The sequence below is a fragment of the Schistocerca serialis genome, chromosome 1 (assembly GCF_023864345.2).
Source record: "Schistocerca serialis cubense isolate TAMUIC-IGC-003099 chromosome 1, iqSchSeri2.2, whole genome shotgun sequence".
Taxonomy (NCBI): domain Eukaryota; kingdom Metazoa; phylum Arthropoda; class Insecta; order Orthoptera; family Acrididae; genus Schistocerca; species Schistocerca serialis.
The window spans coordinates 258,432,389-258,450,548 of NC_064638.1; the positions used below are offsets into that span (position 1 = coordinate 258,432,389).

An 18,160-nucleotide genomic window follows, 5' to 3' on the forward strand; every position below is an offset into this window, starting at 1 on the left:
CGCGGTCCATTTCACTTGGCGTGGCGCCTCCGCCTCCACTCCACCTCTCCGGCATTCCTGCCGCCGCTCCATGTAACACAGGCGCCGCTGCACCGCCACGCACCTGCGTGTCGCATCGCTCGCTTCCCCCGCACAGATTTCGGAAAGCCTACGGGCCTTATCTGACTGCCCGGCTCTCCGCCTCCACGCAAACTCCTTGCGTCTCGCCTGCATCGCTACACCAGCATTTTTCCTGCTGGGCTGCGCATCACTCGAAGATTCCTCGAGATTCAAGTTCTTTTATCTGAGCGTGGCAGTGCTTCATGCCCTAAGTGTTAACTGCCAGAGGAAAAATATAAAATTTTACCATGTAAATCAGGGATGTCCAGCCTTTTAGCTTATCTATGTCGCCCTGGAAGGTGACGAGTATTTTTGTGCCGCCCATAATATAATTAACTCTAACAATAACCGCTGACACGGAGGAAAAAAAAAGTGTCGACCAATGAGAGAATAGCACTGTGTGGCTGGAGTTTCAGACTGAAATTATTCAATTTGTGATAACTCTAGATTAACGGAATTTCATGGAATTTTTTTCCCCTCACGGATCGTGTGATAGATGCTCACTTCTTGGGCCGCATGCGGTCCACGGGCCGCGGGTTGGACACCCCTGATCTAGATGAACTAGACATGAAAGAAAAGTTGGAAAAACGCAGAAGCAAGCAATTTTGCGAACTAGATCAACTGCACATGCTAGGAAGGGACTACAAAAATTGTGCGTGGCACTACAGTTTCTTGAAGCGTATGTCTCTTTCATTTCAAGACCATAATATTTCCGCAGATTCTTTTCCTCTGCTTTGCGTTTTATACTTCAGTGACTAACTTTCTTGTCAGACCTATTAACATAATACTGTGTTGTTCGTCGAAATGTTACCGCGGCTTCAGTTTTACACTAAGCTATGTGTTTTGCTGTAACTGCCGAGAGAGCTGATTCATAGCTCTAAAGAAAGCAAGGGTATACCAATCCAAAGTAGCAAGCTACCTAGTGGCTGACGATTTTTTTCTCCATTTTCTCATATAATAATGCAATTATGATCGGAAAAGATAAGCAACGAGTGTGGCTTCGAAAGTACATAACTACGACGCTTTGAAAACGAGATACGCATGTGGCGGAAATTTTACAGCCTACAGCCCTAAACTATAAATTTTAAATGCATGGAATCAAGCGGTATAATCGTAATAGCCTTCATGATATAAGGACTCTTTTTATTCTGTGGGCGACCGTTGATAAGTTACGTATATTTTAGAAAAAAAACCTTACAGATAATTTTTACTTGCTAGCATCTTTTTGAGAGCCACGAAAAATTGTAAGCAACTATAATACCAGAAGTTATCTGCAAAAGTGTAATGGCCAGGTGATGTTTCATGACGTACCGTTTCATAACGATATTTCTACTGACAATATGCCTACAGCGCAACAATAGCAACAACTTTGTTTCCTTAATATTACTGATTGCAAGAGTACTAGTACGTACTGCCATCACACTTTCGTAAACCACCTACCCGCCATGTAATTCTACGTCAGCAGGAAACTAGAAAAATTCCTTGTTAACTACTTTGTGAAAGCCTAAAACAAGGACTCTTCGGTATAGACATGTACGTAACGCATAGTTTTACTGATTCACGTTTTGGCGATATTAATTACATTTAAAAATGTAGTAGATGCAGTTGTCCACAAAAATTAGTTGCTATAAATATCAGTTATTATTAATTATGACAAAGCTGAAAAGCTACAAATTAAGATATAAACGTAATGTAACTTAAGTAAAAATTCTAAAATGTACTATGCCATATAAATATCTTGTTTTAAATTTTTATTCACATTTCAAATACGTGGTTTTAATCAAAGTAATTATTTCATTAACTTATTTCTAAAAAAGTACGACATTTGATTGTACAGTACTTCTCTTCACGACGCATATTGTCAGGTATGTTACTTTTAGTGTTAAGAATTATGGAAAAGTCAAACAGCATTCGTGAAAACAGAAACAACTGCAGTTGTAAGAAGTCTAAGAATATATTTTGCATGTTTCTAAGGCTCCACAATTGTTATTGCCAAAAGACTTTGCTGTTTTAAAACAGTAAGTCGCAAGGCTAAATTTACCGCCGTTGTAAATGATTGACGTTTTTTAATCTGGAAAAGTTCCTTATACGATCCAGCGAGGCTGTCTGTCGTCTAATAATGCTCTGTCAGGTAGTGTGAAAATAAATAATCCCCCAATTGCTACCAGTAAATTGCATTTTTTGGTAGAACACGCGTTCTCCGTAAGACGTTGGCTATGATTTGCATTGTAATGGGAGAATACTTTTTCTAACGTCGAAATATTGAAAATTTCATCAGCGACGTGATGCGTAGAGTATTGTCGTATATACGTACTAATCGAACAGTTCACCGAAGAGTGTGTCCAGTAGTGTTGTCACTAGCATTTACGTCATTACTTGTTTTTCTGTTCCCCTGACGATTCTGGGACAGGACAGAAATGCTACAAAATTAACGTCGTTATTGTGCTTTATGTACCACCAATATTACCAATAAAATAGTATTACTAAACTATGCCACTAATGAGCTTAAAATGGCATTTGCGCCCTTACGAAACTAAGCGAAAAACCTGCCACTCTACCGCTGTTAGATCCATGCAAAAGCCTCAGAATTCCACAGTACTTTTTTACAGAAATTTACACAGGAAGCTAGTGACTGTGCAAAACAATTTCTTTCGTCTCCACTCAGCTTACCATACTTGTACTTTATAATGGATTTGTATGAAGATTATGTTTCCTTAAGTGGCGCGAAGAGACTGAGATATTTGTTTCAAAGTGTTTGTCTCCAGTCTTGGCGATATTTATTACGCGTGGTCGACGTCATAGAGAAGTCAATTGTGACTTATGTGGGCAGGCTAGAATCAGATTGCTTCTCTTGAACAATCGTATGCAGTCAATGTAATGTGTTAGAGATATAATTCCTGTCAAGTCACTGTTAGTGCTATGTCAGAGCAAATAATCTCAGTGTGACAAACAGTCTTTACAAACATTTCTCTAAATTCTATTTCACATAACGCACAAATTTACCGTATATTGGCGCCTAAGCACATTCCAGCTGTAAGCGAATACGGAAGACAGCTTCTCTCTTTCGCACTTGCACGCTTTTTTCCCAGTACAGTTGTGATTTCCTATTAAGCACCGCTTTCTGCGTAGCTGAACAAGGCATCAGTAATTTTGTTTGTTCTTACAGGACACTAAAACCTAAAATTTGCTCACAATGCCTGTCTGGAGATTCCTTCAGCACTCTACGATAGTTACCAGAGTTTCGTTGTACCGGTTCAGAGTACTGACAAAGTGAAACAGTTTCTGTAGCTACTGCTGTAAGGACAGCCACACAGATTAGTAAAGGCAACATTTTTAGTCTTTCTACATTATCTTTTTCAAATTTTGGATGAAACAGCGGTAAATCACAGACGCGCTTACGGCTACGATAAGCTGCCTCATTCGTTTCTGCTAAGTGCGACATATATCAGTACTTGAGAGATGACAGCGATGGAAAATTAAGAGCTTCCTCCTATCACTACTGCGTACAGAGTTTACTATAATTAAGAATTAATTTCTGTTGTCGGTACAATGGCAAAAATAAAAAAGTGTCAAATTGTATTTTAGATGGTTGCTACTGCTTTATATCGCATCGCGGACGATTTGTACCGAAAGTGAGTGATATCTTAAGGGTCTTAGCAATTTGAAGTTGATAGAGACGCGACGAAGTCTTCCACACATTGTGATTATTTCTTCTTTTTCGTCCGGTCCAGCAGTAACTTCACATAACAGTAATGCTCGACCAGCGTTCATAGGAATCCGCCAGTACCTTGACTGGTCCTAGAAGGTGTAGTACTGATACAAAGTACTGACAATGTAAACGGTTTGTGTGGCTATTGTTGTAATGACATCCAGATGGCAGATTCATAATGACAACATTTGCAGGCTCGATTTATATTTAATTATGGATAACGTAGCAGTGAATCATACGCGCTAGCGGTTGCGAAAAGCTGCCTCTTCGTCTCGTTTCTGTGCGACATACATACAGTAATTGAGAGATGACAACGAGGAAAAGTTAAGAAATTCGTCCTGAGACCACTGTGTGCAGGGTTTGCTGTAATTAAGGTCTGAATTCTATTTTCGCTACAGTGGCAAAAGTATACAAAGTGTCAGATTGCATTTTAGATGGTTGCTACGCTTTTGTATCGTATCGCGGACGATGAAAGTGAATGATACCTTAAGGGTCTGATCCATTTCACGTTGATAGAGATGTGATCTGTCACACATGGTGATTATTTCTTCTTTCTCGTCCAGTGTACCGATAATTTCACGTAACAGAGTATTCCTCGGCCAGGGTCCACCGGAGTCTGCCGGTAGCTTGTGACATTGGCCCTATACGGCGCAGTTGTCGCGTATCGCCGGTGTTTCGAACGCCTGGAGCGGGGTCGCCGCGAGGCCCGGGGTTTTTGGCGGCAGCTGGAGCCGTGTTAATTCGGAGCGGCGACAAGAGATGGATGAGGAGCGCCCGCCACAAAGACAGCGGCTGACACCTGATTGGCAGGCGGGCGCGTCTGATGGATGGACACGTGCGGCGCTTATCTGGCGCGGCCTTTTGTCCACGAGGGCCTCCAATTTCACGGCGCGCGTCTTCTCTGGGGGCGAGCAAACAGCCGCCTTCCCGGAACCGACGACTGGAATGCGTCGCGACCCGCACTAAGTTCTCCGAGTGGCAGGAACAGACCAACTAACAAGGCACTCGCCTGCTCTATTCCACGCCGTGGCCTCCTCAGAAAACGGCAATATTCAACGTGGCAGAAGTGCCATTCAGGACGACACGGGAACGAAATAACCATTGTCACCCTCCTCTCCAAACTGAAAGGAAAAAGAACGCGATAATGTTACTTGTTCAAAGACTAGAGCATTATTGGCGGTATCTACGTTATCTTGAAGAGGCAGTCTTCGTGATACAACACAGGAATGCACAGTAGTGGGTAAAAAATATTCGTTTCATGAGGTAAATTATACAGCGATTTGACTGTAGAAAAAGTTGCTGGTAAAGGTATTTATTCCACAGCAGAGGACGAACTGTACATCAGCGTAAAATATGAATACCAGAAATTAAAAAAAAAACCTGTTTCTTCCAATAATAATCGCTTCAGTTTATTTGGCAATGCCAATCTGGAGATTCCTTCAGCACTCTACAATAGTTCCCAGAGTTTCGTTGTACCGGTTCAGAGTACTGACAATATGAAACAGTTTCTGTAGCTACTGCTGTAATGACACAGGAATGCACAGTAGTGGGTAAAAAATATGCGTTTCATGAGGTAAATTATACAGCGATTTGACTGTAGAAAAAGTTGCTGGTAAAGGTATTTATTCCGCAGCAGAAGACGAACTGCACATCAGCGTGAAAGATAAATACCAGAAATTTAAAAAAAAAAATAAAATCCTGTCTCTTCCAACAATAATCGCTTCAGTTTATTTGGCAATGCACTGTGATGGACTGGAGGAAACTAACGATGCTAAAACCCATGATCTCTTTGATAGGGCACACAACTAATATGCAATGACTTGCAGTAAATATAAGCACCAGGAGAAAAGCAAAGATTCATCTGGAAAGCGGAATCATGTATACATTGCGACTTTTTCTTGTGCTCTCAAGAGAACTTAACAGTTCTCAATAAAGTACGTCTCAGTCCACAATGTAGGTATGATATACCTATATATGAAATATTTTAGGACGCGATAAGATGAAAAGCAGAAGAAAAAAACTGGTTGAAGTGCTCAGGCATGAAAAGACGACTGTTTCAGCAGTGACAGAAAACTGAAATTTCACAGAGATTCACTGGCCCGATGTTGTCACAGGTGTTGGCCTAAAATGCGACAGATGTTGACGGTGTAAGGAAATTCACGAGCAGTTTGGGGCTTTATCTGCAAGTATTTGCGTCCTTAAAGGAGGAAAGGGTGGCGAAAATTTATTTAGTGCGGAAATGAGATTTGGTACATAGTCGTGACGATTTCTTTAGCTACACACGTTCGAGAATTTGTTTGGAATTTCCTCCTAAACTATGTTTGTATTACAACGTATACAGATAGAGGAGGTGGTGCGGTTACCAAAATTACCTACGAAACCCACGTGGTAAGCTTGAGATGACGTACAAACATGAAGGGAGAAGGTTCATGACACTTTTTATTTTTGTTTTACTCACACCACGAGGGCGATCACGTAGATTCCAATACCTACAGTAAAAAGTAAGATTTTTCCAGAAATATTTTGGTATAAACAAAGGTAAGGTTGCCAATACTGAAACACGACGGAATACGAAATGGGCAAATACAGCTGTTTTATTTCCTTTTTTTGCATTTTTTAAAGTAAGTCTTAAATTGGCAAAATTATTAAAATTTTTGGTATGCTCTAGGATGTAGTAGGAGCGAAAGAACTTCAACAAAAGAGGACTGGCGAACATTTGCCTTTTTTTTTTTGCCGGGAAAAGAGTCTGTACTCACGACGCTAGTTGTGTATCGTAGCTACAGAAAAGCAAAATGCCTTCTGTACAGTGAAACCGTCTCACGTGGCGCGGTTTATTCTGTCGCACTCACACAATGTAAATTTCCGTGTCGTTGCGATTATTGCCACGTTTACCTAAGAAAGAAAGTCGTCACGCGTTTTGCATTGGATTAGGGGTTATCTGCTTAAGATCGCCGACGGTAATCGGCAGTTTACGGCAAAGCGAAGCGTTCCATTCCCGACTTTATTTTTTGCTGTTTGACTAAAACTAATAAGCATATCGCGAGAGCTGCTAGGCATGTTGGGGCGGAATTGACAATATTACTAAAATTGTTAGTAAGTCAGAAAAACAACGATGTAGAAAGATTTCGCCTGTGAACTGTAGAGGCGCATTTTTATAGTTCTTTTTTGTTTGCTTGAAAACGGGAGTATATTCACAATGCTGATTATAAATCTCAGTAGCTACAAATAAGCAAAATGTCTGTCTATAGTAAAGCGGCTGATGTACTACAATTTATTCTGGCCGGTTTCGCACAGCCTAAAATTCTTGGTTGTCGCGGTTATCAAAATGATTGCAATGACGCGTATATCGAATAGACAACGATGTCACGAGGGTTGTGTTGAATTAGGGTTAATTGCGTTACGCAATCCATCACCCTTGCACCTTTTTAGTTTACTGATATGAACTTAGTATATATCAAAATAATTGTCTAAGACTTCTCCATTATCTAATATATGTTTTCTGGAATTTACCTTGCTGTTTCAGTTTTTATGACGATGAATGCGTTAAATATGGCGCAAACGTAAACGTTAGATTACGCTACCGGTCTATCTGTTACAACAACCTAAGTTTGGCGATCGCATTCGTTGGCTTTGCCAACTCAAAAGTCAGAGCTAACGTAAGTATCGGGCTATGCTACAGACGAGATTGTCATCACAACCGAGATTTCAGGGGGGATCCAATATCAGTATCAACCTTCTAGCCAAAACGATGGCAGTGATAGGCAGCAACAGAAAAGCGAAGCGGTCTCCGAAAGTAGAACTGGTATTTTTTTTTTGTTTGCGAAACGTATCCACTCAGTAAAACTACATCGCGTAGCTCAGTTTATCCTGGTTGGTTTCATACGATCTAAAATTCTAGGTTGTGGCAGCTGCAGAAAGCTTTGCAGCGCGACAGACGTCCAATAATCAACGACATTACGGGACTTGCTTGCAAATTACCACGGTTGTCAGCGGTATACAGAAAACCGAAGAGGTCTTCAGCAAGTAAATTGCTCCATACTCGAATTTATTTTTAGGAATTTGATGGAAACTGAAGAGCGTGTGTTGTGGAGGGCTGGGTAAACGTTAGGCTACGCTAAAGACTGGTCTTTCTTTGGCGTCACATTCGTTGGCTTCGTTAACTCACAAGTCAGAGCTAATCTAGATCTCGGGCTATGCTACATATCAGACTATCACCACAACCGAGATTTGAGGGGGGATCAAATATCGCACTCCAGCCAAAACGACGGCTGTGATGCAGCTACAGAAAAGCGAAGCGGCCTCCGAAACCGAGAGTACTTTGCTGACTGTATATCGCTGGCAACAGTAATGCAAAATGCGTTTAAACAGTAAAACTGCCTCACATCGCACGTTTTATACTGGCCGGTTTCGTACAATCTAAAATTCTAGGTTGTCACGCTACTGAAAGCTTTGCAGTGCCACAGATGCCCAATAAGAGACGATATCACGCGGTGTGCTTGAAAACTACAAAGGTGGTCAGCGGTCTACAGAAAATCGAAGCAGTCTACAACAAGTGAATCGCTCAGTATCCGAATTTACGGAAACTGGAGGGCGTGTATAGTGGAGCGCTGGTAAGCATGTGGCGTGTGGCGTGGCGTTATCGCCGGCGCTGCGCCGCGTCTCCACGTGAGCGGCGGTCCGCACGTGTGCGCGCGCGCTACATTGCATCGACCTGCGCGACCTACAGCTCCCAGCCATGTGCTCGGCGCGCGACAACAAAAGGGCCCGCCCGGTTCTCCCCCGTGGCCCCGTCACTCAAGTGTCACTCACAGCACAAAGAGGAAGCCGGCGGGCGCGCCGCGCCGGGCCGGCGCAAAAATCGAAACTCCGCGCCGGGGAAGGAACACAGGGCCGCGTACTTACATTTCATGCGTTTCGGACAGTCCTGCTTCCTCCTCGGCATGGCTGCAGCGGCGGCGACGACGACGACCTCCGGCACTCGGGCAGCTGACGGCTGTCGGCGAGCCAGTTGTGACGGCAAGTGTCAGTTTCAGCAGCGCTTCATCACCATGACGACGGACGCCCGCGACAAACACTGAGCTGTGTAATTACTCTTCCACTCTCCCCTACACTTTTCGTTTCTCTCTCTCTCTCTCTCTCTCTCTCGCTCTATTTTTGCCCCTTTTCCCTGCCTCTCCTCTAGTTTTCACCGATTTGTCATAGTGACGCCACACATCACGCGTCGCTTCTCACTCGCGCGGGGAAACCCCCCCACTCCGCAGAGAGCGCGGCACGCAACAATCACATTAAAGCACAGAGCGCGCCGGTGGTGGTGGTAGTAGCTCCTCCTCGGTCACCTGCGCGCCGACAACTGAGCGGCGTGGCGTGGCGACGCAACGCTGGCCGGCTGTGGCGGCGGCGGCGGTGGCGACGGCGGGGCGAAGCGGTCAGCCAGCCTCGACAGACACTGACTGACTGACTGACACGGCTCCGCTACAGTAGACAGGCGGCCGGCGGGCGGACAGATAGACCCAGGCCGGCCGACCGGGCGGCGCAATCACCAGCCACTCCGTAGTCCGCGCGCGCGCTGTCTCTCTCTCTCTCCCTCCCCCTTTCTTTCTCTCTTTCTCACTCGCACGCCCTCCCCTCTCCCTCTCTCTCACTCTCGACACCTTCCCCCCTCTCTCGCTCACTTCGTGCTCCCTCACGCACCGCGCGGCTCCCGCTGTCAACTCCTCGTCACCGAGTATTCCGAAAATCTAAACGTCGTCGCGTAGCAAACACCGCCACCGCGCGCTGCCGCGGTGCGAGTAACCTCATGGGTCTGCTGGTGACGTCACGCGTGCTGGGCGGAGCCTGCGCCAGTCACCGCCCATCCCTTCCCCTCCGCTCCCCTCCACTGCGCGGCCAGTCCATTCGATCACAGCGAGAGGGGGTTAATACAGTGCTACGAGAAGCATTTCCCCGACTTTTTCCTGACCTCGAAATCACAGGTAAGTGATACTACATTATTTCTGGTGTCACAGAGATCGCAGTTAGCGTATTTCCTCCCTGTGAATCTTTCTGCTGCTGACATACGTCGTGTGAAACGTTACTCGTGTCATTTCACTCGCTAGCGGGCGTCCATGTTGGGCACCGTATATTGCTCCGCAAGCGAAACAGATAGCTTCTGATAACCGGTGTTTATCATTTATTCCGACAACACCAGATCATCAACTCAGTTCAATTTTTGCTCGTTTGCCTTGAAAGACGACGTTATCTCTTTTTACTAAGCAGTTAGAGGCAACATAACCTCAACTCGTAGCAGCCTGGGTTGGTCGGAGCGGCGGTAGGCGGCGCTGAGAATACCCGAGCTCCCGCTCGCGAGGCTAGCGCTAAGATTTATGTTGTGTTTGCCGCGCCCGGTGCCAGGTGGCAGCAGCGTCCGAGACAGAAGAACATTTAGAGGCGGGCCCGGGCCAATAGCGGCGCGACGCTCCAGCGGTGCATTGATTGGCGCACGTTTGGATTACGATTGCCTTTTTTTTGTTAAGTGCACATGTGTTTTACTGTCACAACAATACACATCTTTCACCAGTATGATTACGATACTGTAGCGAAAGAAATAATTCGTGAATGTCGGAACTGACGTAGTTTCATGTGTAAAAAAAGTGTGAAAGTTACTATAAATGTGGTTTTAAGCGAAGTGACGTTAATAGTGAGCACGGTGTCGAACTTGTTGGACAGTTTCCGAGCATTTCTTCAGTTCTTGTCATTCAGATACTGTTTTCCGTGTGCGATCGGAATGACGTGATCGTTTTTGCGTGTTATTCATATGGTGTATTTTGTAATGTTTTTATTTTCGTTGTCTCTAGTTGTTTAAAATGCGTCTTTACCAGGGTTTAGCTTCGGAGTTAATATTTTCGTCACACGAAATCACTGCAATAATTAAAATCTCTCTTTTTAAGAAAAGTGTATCACGCTGCGTCTATTTGCATTATTTTTGTGTATTAGTACGTTTGAAAATATCCGCTACTAAGAATATTTGACTTTGAAACAGCTTTACCACAATAGACTTTTTGTGTCAGAAGTGTACAGTAACAATGCAAATCATTGGGACAAATTGAAGAGACCGACTTCGTCGACGAATACCGACATAATTACGATAAAAATACACTGTTTTGCGAAGAGATTGCTCTAGACGTAAGAAATAAATTAGAATTTATAGTTTCGCGCAGCATCTTCACGTGAGCAAACTTTATACCAGTAATATTTTTGTTTTGTTTTAAGAAACTTTCATAGAACAAAGCGGGTTATGAATCAGATTATTTGTCATGCATTGCAGTGTTCATCGCATTATTTCGTGTTGAAACTGTTTGCATTTTTAATATATCATGATTAGTTACGCTTCATAGTCATTCTCACATTTTAAACGTATGGGGTTTTCCTTTCCTAAAGTTTTTCTTTAAATTTGGATACCAATAGACGTCTTGTCAGAATCCTTAACGTGTCATAAATTTAGAAGCATTGCCAACATGCGATAATCGAAACCAAAATATTCAGAGAATGAACCAGTCCATTGTTTGTGAATTATGTTGGTTGATCTTACACAGTATAACGTACGGCCAAGAATAAATTCTTTGTTACGGCCTATTTTCCCAAAACCACATGCTCGTGCATGGTCCTTGGTTAGTACTTAGACCTTCACGTAAAGAAGTTCTTTCACTGTAAAAAATAAATAACAACATAGCGCGTCAACAAGGCAGGTGAAGTTTTTCTTGGGATATTTTGTGGTGAATCACGTACAAATGTGGTTATTAACGTCTTCTGTGAGAACAAACATCTCAAATTGTGGTGTATATTTATGCAGGATAATCTTGTGGATCAACTGTCAAAATTTTATCAACGGAACGCGACACTGGTCACGTGTGGAGCGCTTACGTTGAAATTTATATTCTAAGGCTCATAGGAAAGATCTTAATTTTTCTTTGCGAACTCTGATTTTTGCCGTTAGCTTCTTTTGAATTGTAATGTGTTCCTTTTGTTGCCAAACCAAAGGACGTGATTGAAAACTTTAGTATAAAATCTGATGCAGCTCGCTAATTATTATAATTTTTTGTTTGTGTATTACATTGTCTCCCAGTAAGGAAACTGAAGCTTTTTCTCAACAGTGCTTTCAATAGAGAGCGCTTGCACACGCATTTCTATTTCTCAGAAAACTAGACTCTACGCGCTTTCTCTCCTTAAATTTTTCTATATGGTGTGGTTGTGTTACAACAAATGTTGCAGATAATTATAACTGCTACTAGACTGTTGTCGAACAGTTCTACGCTGGAGGTGGAAATAAAAATATTGAAACAATTTACCGTCTGCATCGAGACCACGCTTGGAGTGAATGCTTACTTCAATCGGTGGAGTTCTTTGCTTCTCAACAGGGGAAGAGCACCACATAGTTGATACTGGAAGAGTGTGTATGATACACAGATACAATGTTGGTGACAACTCTCAGTAGTCGTATACACAGGGCGATTTTTACTTTTCTAAGTAAGCATCGGTTGAATTTTCTTGGTGCAGTATTGCACAGAGAGAATGTTGGGTTATCCGAATTACACAAATATATCTCCTGTGCTGCTTAAATCATATCTTGGCACCGTCATCGGGCATGAACAGCAAACCAGATGCCTTTCATACCAGAAAAGGAGGTATTTTTAGTGGTAAGAAAATAGGGTCGTTTGCCTCTCTGAAGGCTCCTCCAGAGAAGTCATAATAGTATTACACGCGGAATGTATAGCCTTCCTTTTGGTGTTAAGTATTTACTGCTGAATTAGTGTACATGGGCTGCACGACGAAAACAAATTCACAAATTTATCACTTTAACGGGAATATTATAACATTATACGGTGCTACAGAAATGACAGCTGTGCAGTAAACAGCTAAAATAAATCCAGTTTTTTGTTTACAACGTCGAAGTTTTGAAATAACGATTTCTACTGGGAGGCTGTGTCCGAATTCTTCCATTACAAATGATTCAACATCTGCATAATTCATTTTGATAATGATAAAAAAGAGAATCAGTGAATTTAAACTTGAACTGCCAAGTATTTATCCCGCTGCTTATCGTGAAGTCGATGTTTGTCAACAGTTCGGAAGCATTACTATATTGCTTGCAAAGGGAAACAATTGATACCACTGAGCATTTTATTTTTCACGACTGCGGCAACATTTTTGTTTTCGGTTTGAAATTTGTGGCATCAGTTTCCTGTAGTTCCAAAATAAAATAATATGATTTCTCATTGTTTGAATATGTCGACAAAAATTACTCTGTACCAGGTTTCAGAAAACATATCTGTGAAGAAGAAAGTAAGCTTCCACTAAGATAATTTAGCATGCAGCTACTTCAATAAGCGGGGAGGAAAATATTAAAGGTCTTCGATTTGTTAGTTCTGATTTCTGTGCTTTAAATTAAATTGGAAGAACAAAACATCATCAATAGACTTTTTGTGTCAGAAGTGTACAGTAACAATGCAAATCATTGGGACAAATTGAAGAGACCGACTTCGTCGACGAATGTCGACATAATTACGATAAAAATACACTGTTTTGCGAAGAGATTGCTCTAGACGTAAGCACGTTTATATGAATGTAGTGCGTGACTTTAACCCGTAATTGTTTAGTGAGAATAGAAACAATAACCAATACAGTCGCCGTATCTTTTATTCATACCGTGTTTCGAATCCATGCTCCATTGTCAAGCCATCATAAGTATACGTAGCAGCATGTAACAGAAGCGGACGACGATGAATAGAATTCTACTTTCATGATCTGTCGACGCACTATCAATACAAAGCGATATCAAAATTATTTTTATCTCAGTAATAAGCACGAGTCTTACAATGAAATATTTTATTCAGTGTAGTACACACACTTTCAAATTTATGATTGGAAACCCCAGATCTTTATCAGCATTCCGTCGACAGGAGGATTGTTTTTCACTATTCATTTCACGCTACAAACCACCTTGCTGTTATTTTAACGCTAAGTGTGTTTGAGCAAAGGGGGTTATAAAACCGTAACTCATCGCTGGACAGTATTTCTAGGAATTCACCAACTATACTTTTATGTGGTGAGAGGTACCTGTTGGACAAATTCTATAAGACCATCGTCCGTTTTTGCGATCGACGTACTGTTTTCCTTATATGCATATTTTTTGCGTGGGTGGGGGGGGGGGGGGAGGGAGATGCGAGGCACATGCCTTGCAGGAGCTATGAACTGGTACCGATGCCTTGTGAATCCTTATCTTACAGTACAGACTGGAATGCAGCCCTGTCTTCACAGACCTAATTCAGTTGTTATATTTAACAGTCGATCAATGAAGAATGGAATGACAACTTAGGTTACATACCAGTTCCGATACTTGCCTAAGTTATTTAATGTTTAAGCCAGGCTCAGGCCGAATCTTCTGCTCCAGATTTTAGCAAGTCTTCACTGTTCAATTCATAACAGAAACTCTCCATCTAGAATTGGCATTGGAAATAAATTGTGCTAATACACAGTCTCATATCTGGTCTTACTAATAATAAAATACATAACTACCTTACGCTCTACGCTGTTGTGCGCTGTATTTTTCCAAACCAAATGTTGTTCTTCTGATTTTCAGTCCGAATACTGATTTGATTCAGCTGTAGACGCCAGGCTATTCAGTGCAAGTCTCCTGCATAGCCCGGTGCAACCGAGATCAACTTGACCTTCTTACTGTAGTAAAGCGTTGATCTGCCTCTGGTATTTTTACCCGCTCCCCCACACTTTCCTCCATACTTCCTACCATCTATTCTTTGACGCATCAGTATGTATCCTATCAACCGATCCATTATTTTAGTGAAGCTGTGCCATAAATTTATTTTCTCCTCAACTCTATTCAGTAGCTCTTGAATTCGTTATCCGATCTCCCCTCCTAATCTTCAGCATACACCTGTGTCACCGTGTTTAAAACACTGTATTTTCATCCAGTCTGTTTTGTTTGTAGCCGAGGTTTCACTTTTGCTTAAGGTACATTCTAGACAAACACTTACAGGAAAGACTTTCTAACACTTAAATTTATGTTATTTAATTCTTTGGAATGTTGTACTGGAAACGTCAATAATTGTTCAAATGGTTGTTTTGAAACTGACAAATATTTATTTCATTTGGAAAAGTATTCTTACTACTGTCAGCCTCCATTTTTCTTCTGGTATTGTCATTTTATTTTGCTGCCCAAATGCCGACCACGGTGGTCGAGCGGTTCTAGGCGCTTCAGTCTGGAACCGCGCGACTGCTACGGTCGCAGGTTCGAATCCTGCCTCGGGCATGGATGTGTGTGATGTTCTTAGGTTAGTTAGGTTCAATTAGTTCTAAGTTCTAGGGGACTGATGGCCTCAGAGCCATTTGAACCATTTGCTCCCCAAATAGCAGTACTTGTCTTCTACTTCCAGTGTCTCATTTCCTAATTTAATTTCCTCAGCACTGTCCGATTTAGCTCGAATATATTTCATTACCTTTATTTTATTGAAATTCATCTTATTACCTCCTTTCAAGACTCTCACCATTCCGTTCAACTGACTCCCTAAATCTTTCGCGGCCACTGACAGAATTTCAGTGTCATCGCTAAACTAGGATTTTTTTTTTCTCCTTGAACTTTAATTCCCCTTCCAAACTGCTCCTTAGCTTCCATTACTGCTCTCTTTCATGTTCTTCGCATCTTATATCCGCAGTTCGGTTTCTGTACAAGTAGACACCGTTCCGCCCTCTGTATTTCATCTTTATTACCCTTAGGATTTCAAAGAGTGTGTCGCAGTCATCGTAGATAAAAATTCTCTTAATTTAGAAATGCTGTAAATGTAAGTGTGTAATTCTCTGCCTCGTGATGACTGGGTGTTGTGTGATGTCCTTAGGTTAGTTAGGTTTAAGTAGTTCTAAGTTCTAGGGGACTGATGACCATAGATGATAAGTCCCATAGTGCTCAGAGCCATTTGAACCATTTTGTAAGTGTGTAAGATAAGTCGGAGTCAGTATTGTCTTACGTGTTACTACATTTCTGCGGAATACAAACAAATTTTTCCTGAGATCGGTTTCTGTTAGTTTTACCACTCGTCTGCAAAGAATTTGTGTTAGTGTTTCGCAACCATGGTGTATTAAATTGACGGTTCAGTAACATTCACACTTGCCAGTACCTGGCTTTTTTGGAATTTGTGCTATTACATTCTTGTTGAAGTCTTAAGCTATTTCTCAAGCTCAAGTATTTATGGTGTTGGTTTGCCATATTCTGCGTTATTGTGGGACCCTGAGTCACTTGAATCCAACTCACTACCATCTGCGCATTTCCCTTACATTGCATATCTCAGCACCTTTTTCTGAAACCATCTGTCCGGTTTGCGCCAGTACTACTGCTGTTGTTTTTGACATAACATTTTTGTAGGTTTAAGCTGTTTATTACATTTTCTCTCCGCAGCGTGTGGAAGGCTTTCCGTATTAGTACTGTAATTCAGTCAGACTGAAGTTGGATGGCATGGAGTTAAGGAAAATTCCAGCTTTGTAAGCTTATCTATTTAATTCTACCATACCGATCACATCCAGTCATTCCTTAATTTATTTACTCTTATTTGTTTTCAGTAACTGTTCTAGCATTTTAGCCCTTGCAAACAGGTGCCCTCCTGGTGACAGTCTTTTCTAAATTGCAGTATCAGTCACAACTGCCCCTTCCCATTAACCCAACTTGTCGTATTTCCAGCTGCCACTCTCGTTTTCATGCCCTGCTGGGACAGCAGAGAGGCACGTAATTAACTGGCATTAAGGTAGGTTCCGGATTAGCTTTTTTTGAGCATTAGTGGGAGTTTTGAGGAAACACGCTATATACACCTCTCAAAAAGTGTCTGCACTGCGTGATTGGCAGGGATTGTCATGACGTGCAGTCGCGCCGTGCATACTATCTTCTGCCCGCCACTAGAGGCCGGATTCCCACTTGAGGGAGATGTTCACTGCGGGACGTATGTTTACATTCATTTTTGGAGTAATCACGTTAAGACATCTTGAATGTTTAGTTTTCAAACATGGGCGTTATTTGGTTCTTCATCAAACGCTTAAACATGCGGGTGGCGTGTATAGTAAACGTTTGATATATATCGAAAGTGATTTTCTGCACTTTTTGATACTACTCCTTATCGAATGATGCTTAACTGAGCTTTTACGTTTAATACTAACTTGATGAGAAGGGACTACCTAAAGAAGACTGGCTAATACAACTGTTTTCTTCTTCTTCCCATTAATCGATGACATTCAATTATCAAGAGAGATAACTCTGTAGTCTGCTCATTGAGTTTAAATCCCATTTTGCCTTTCTGACTAAACACAGCCCGACTTCTACTGATAAAATTTCGGCGGTAGTATAGGGATATTTTCTGAATATTTTGATATATGGGACCCGTGGTCTCTGGTGACTCGTTACAAAGTAATAATGTATGGTCAAATTACGATTTATTGGGTCTTCTACCCCAGTTACATAAATTTCTGTGAGAATACCTTCGAAACAGTTAAAAAGCATGTAATATGCAGTTACCGTAACATACGACACAAAATACAGAAGCCCGCATCTCGTGGTCGTGCGGTAGCGTTCTCGCTTCCCGCGCCCGGGTTCCCGGGTTCGATTCCCGGCGGGGTCAGGGATTTTCTCTGCCTCGTGATGGCTGGGTGTTGTGTGCTGTCCTTAGGTTAGTTAGGTTTAAGTAGTTCTAAGTTCTAGGGGACTTATGACCACAGCAGTTGAGTCCCACAGTGCTCAGAGCCATTTTTTTGAAAATACAGAGTAATGCAACAACCTACAGGCGAAACACACACACTTTTATCACAGGATGTTCAATCAGCACCGCAACTGTGCAGTACAGTCGAGACAAATGCAGACCGGTTCCCTTAGAAATATTGTTCACCAGTTGACCTGTCCATACTGCCATTCGCTTGTCTGATGAGTTAGAGACCCCTATTTGTCTCGAAGGATCGCATCTATTTACATCCATACATTTTATCTAACAAGCGGGGTCGCGAAAATGATTTTACGGTAGGGTTATGATTATACGAGCGTTGGAACTTTAATAGTGGCAAATGTTTATTTGCAGCTCGTACAAAATATATGTGTTTCAAAGTTTTACTGACCTTCAGAGCAGTCACCAGCAATGTGCATAACCCGTTGCCAGCGATGTGGAAGTCGTAGGATGCTCTTAGCAGTGCCAGTTGTGTTGACAGTTCGAGCGGCGCGGTCTATTGCCTGACGAATTTGTAGCAGTTCTGAAGCGAATGCCGTGAAGTGTTTCCTTCAGTTTAGAAATCGAGTTGAGCTCATGAGGGCTTAAGTCAGGGGAGTGCAGTCGG

General features: G+C 42.3%; 1 protein-coding gene across 1 annotated transcript in view; it reads left to right on the forward strand.

Annotated features, from left to right (window-relative positions):
- The first annotated feature begins 9,367 nt into the window (after positions 1-9,367).
- The window catches only part of LOC126464665 (zinc finger protein 236), an 864,481-nt gene continuing 855,688 nt past the window's right edge, over positions 9,368-18,160 (forward strand). The window contains exon 1 of the mRNA XM_050096252.1: positions 9,368-9,780. The gene's annotated coding sequence lies outside the window, so the exon portion shown is untranslated. The remainder of the gene's footprint in view (positions 9,781-18,160) is intronic.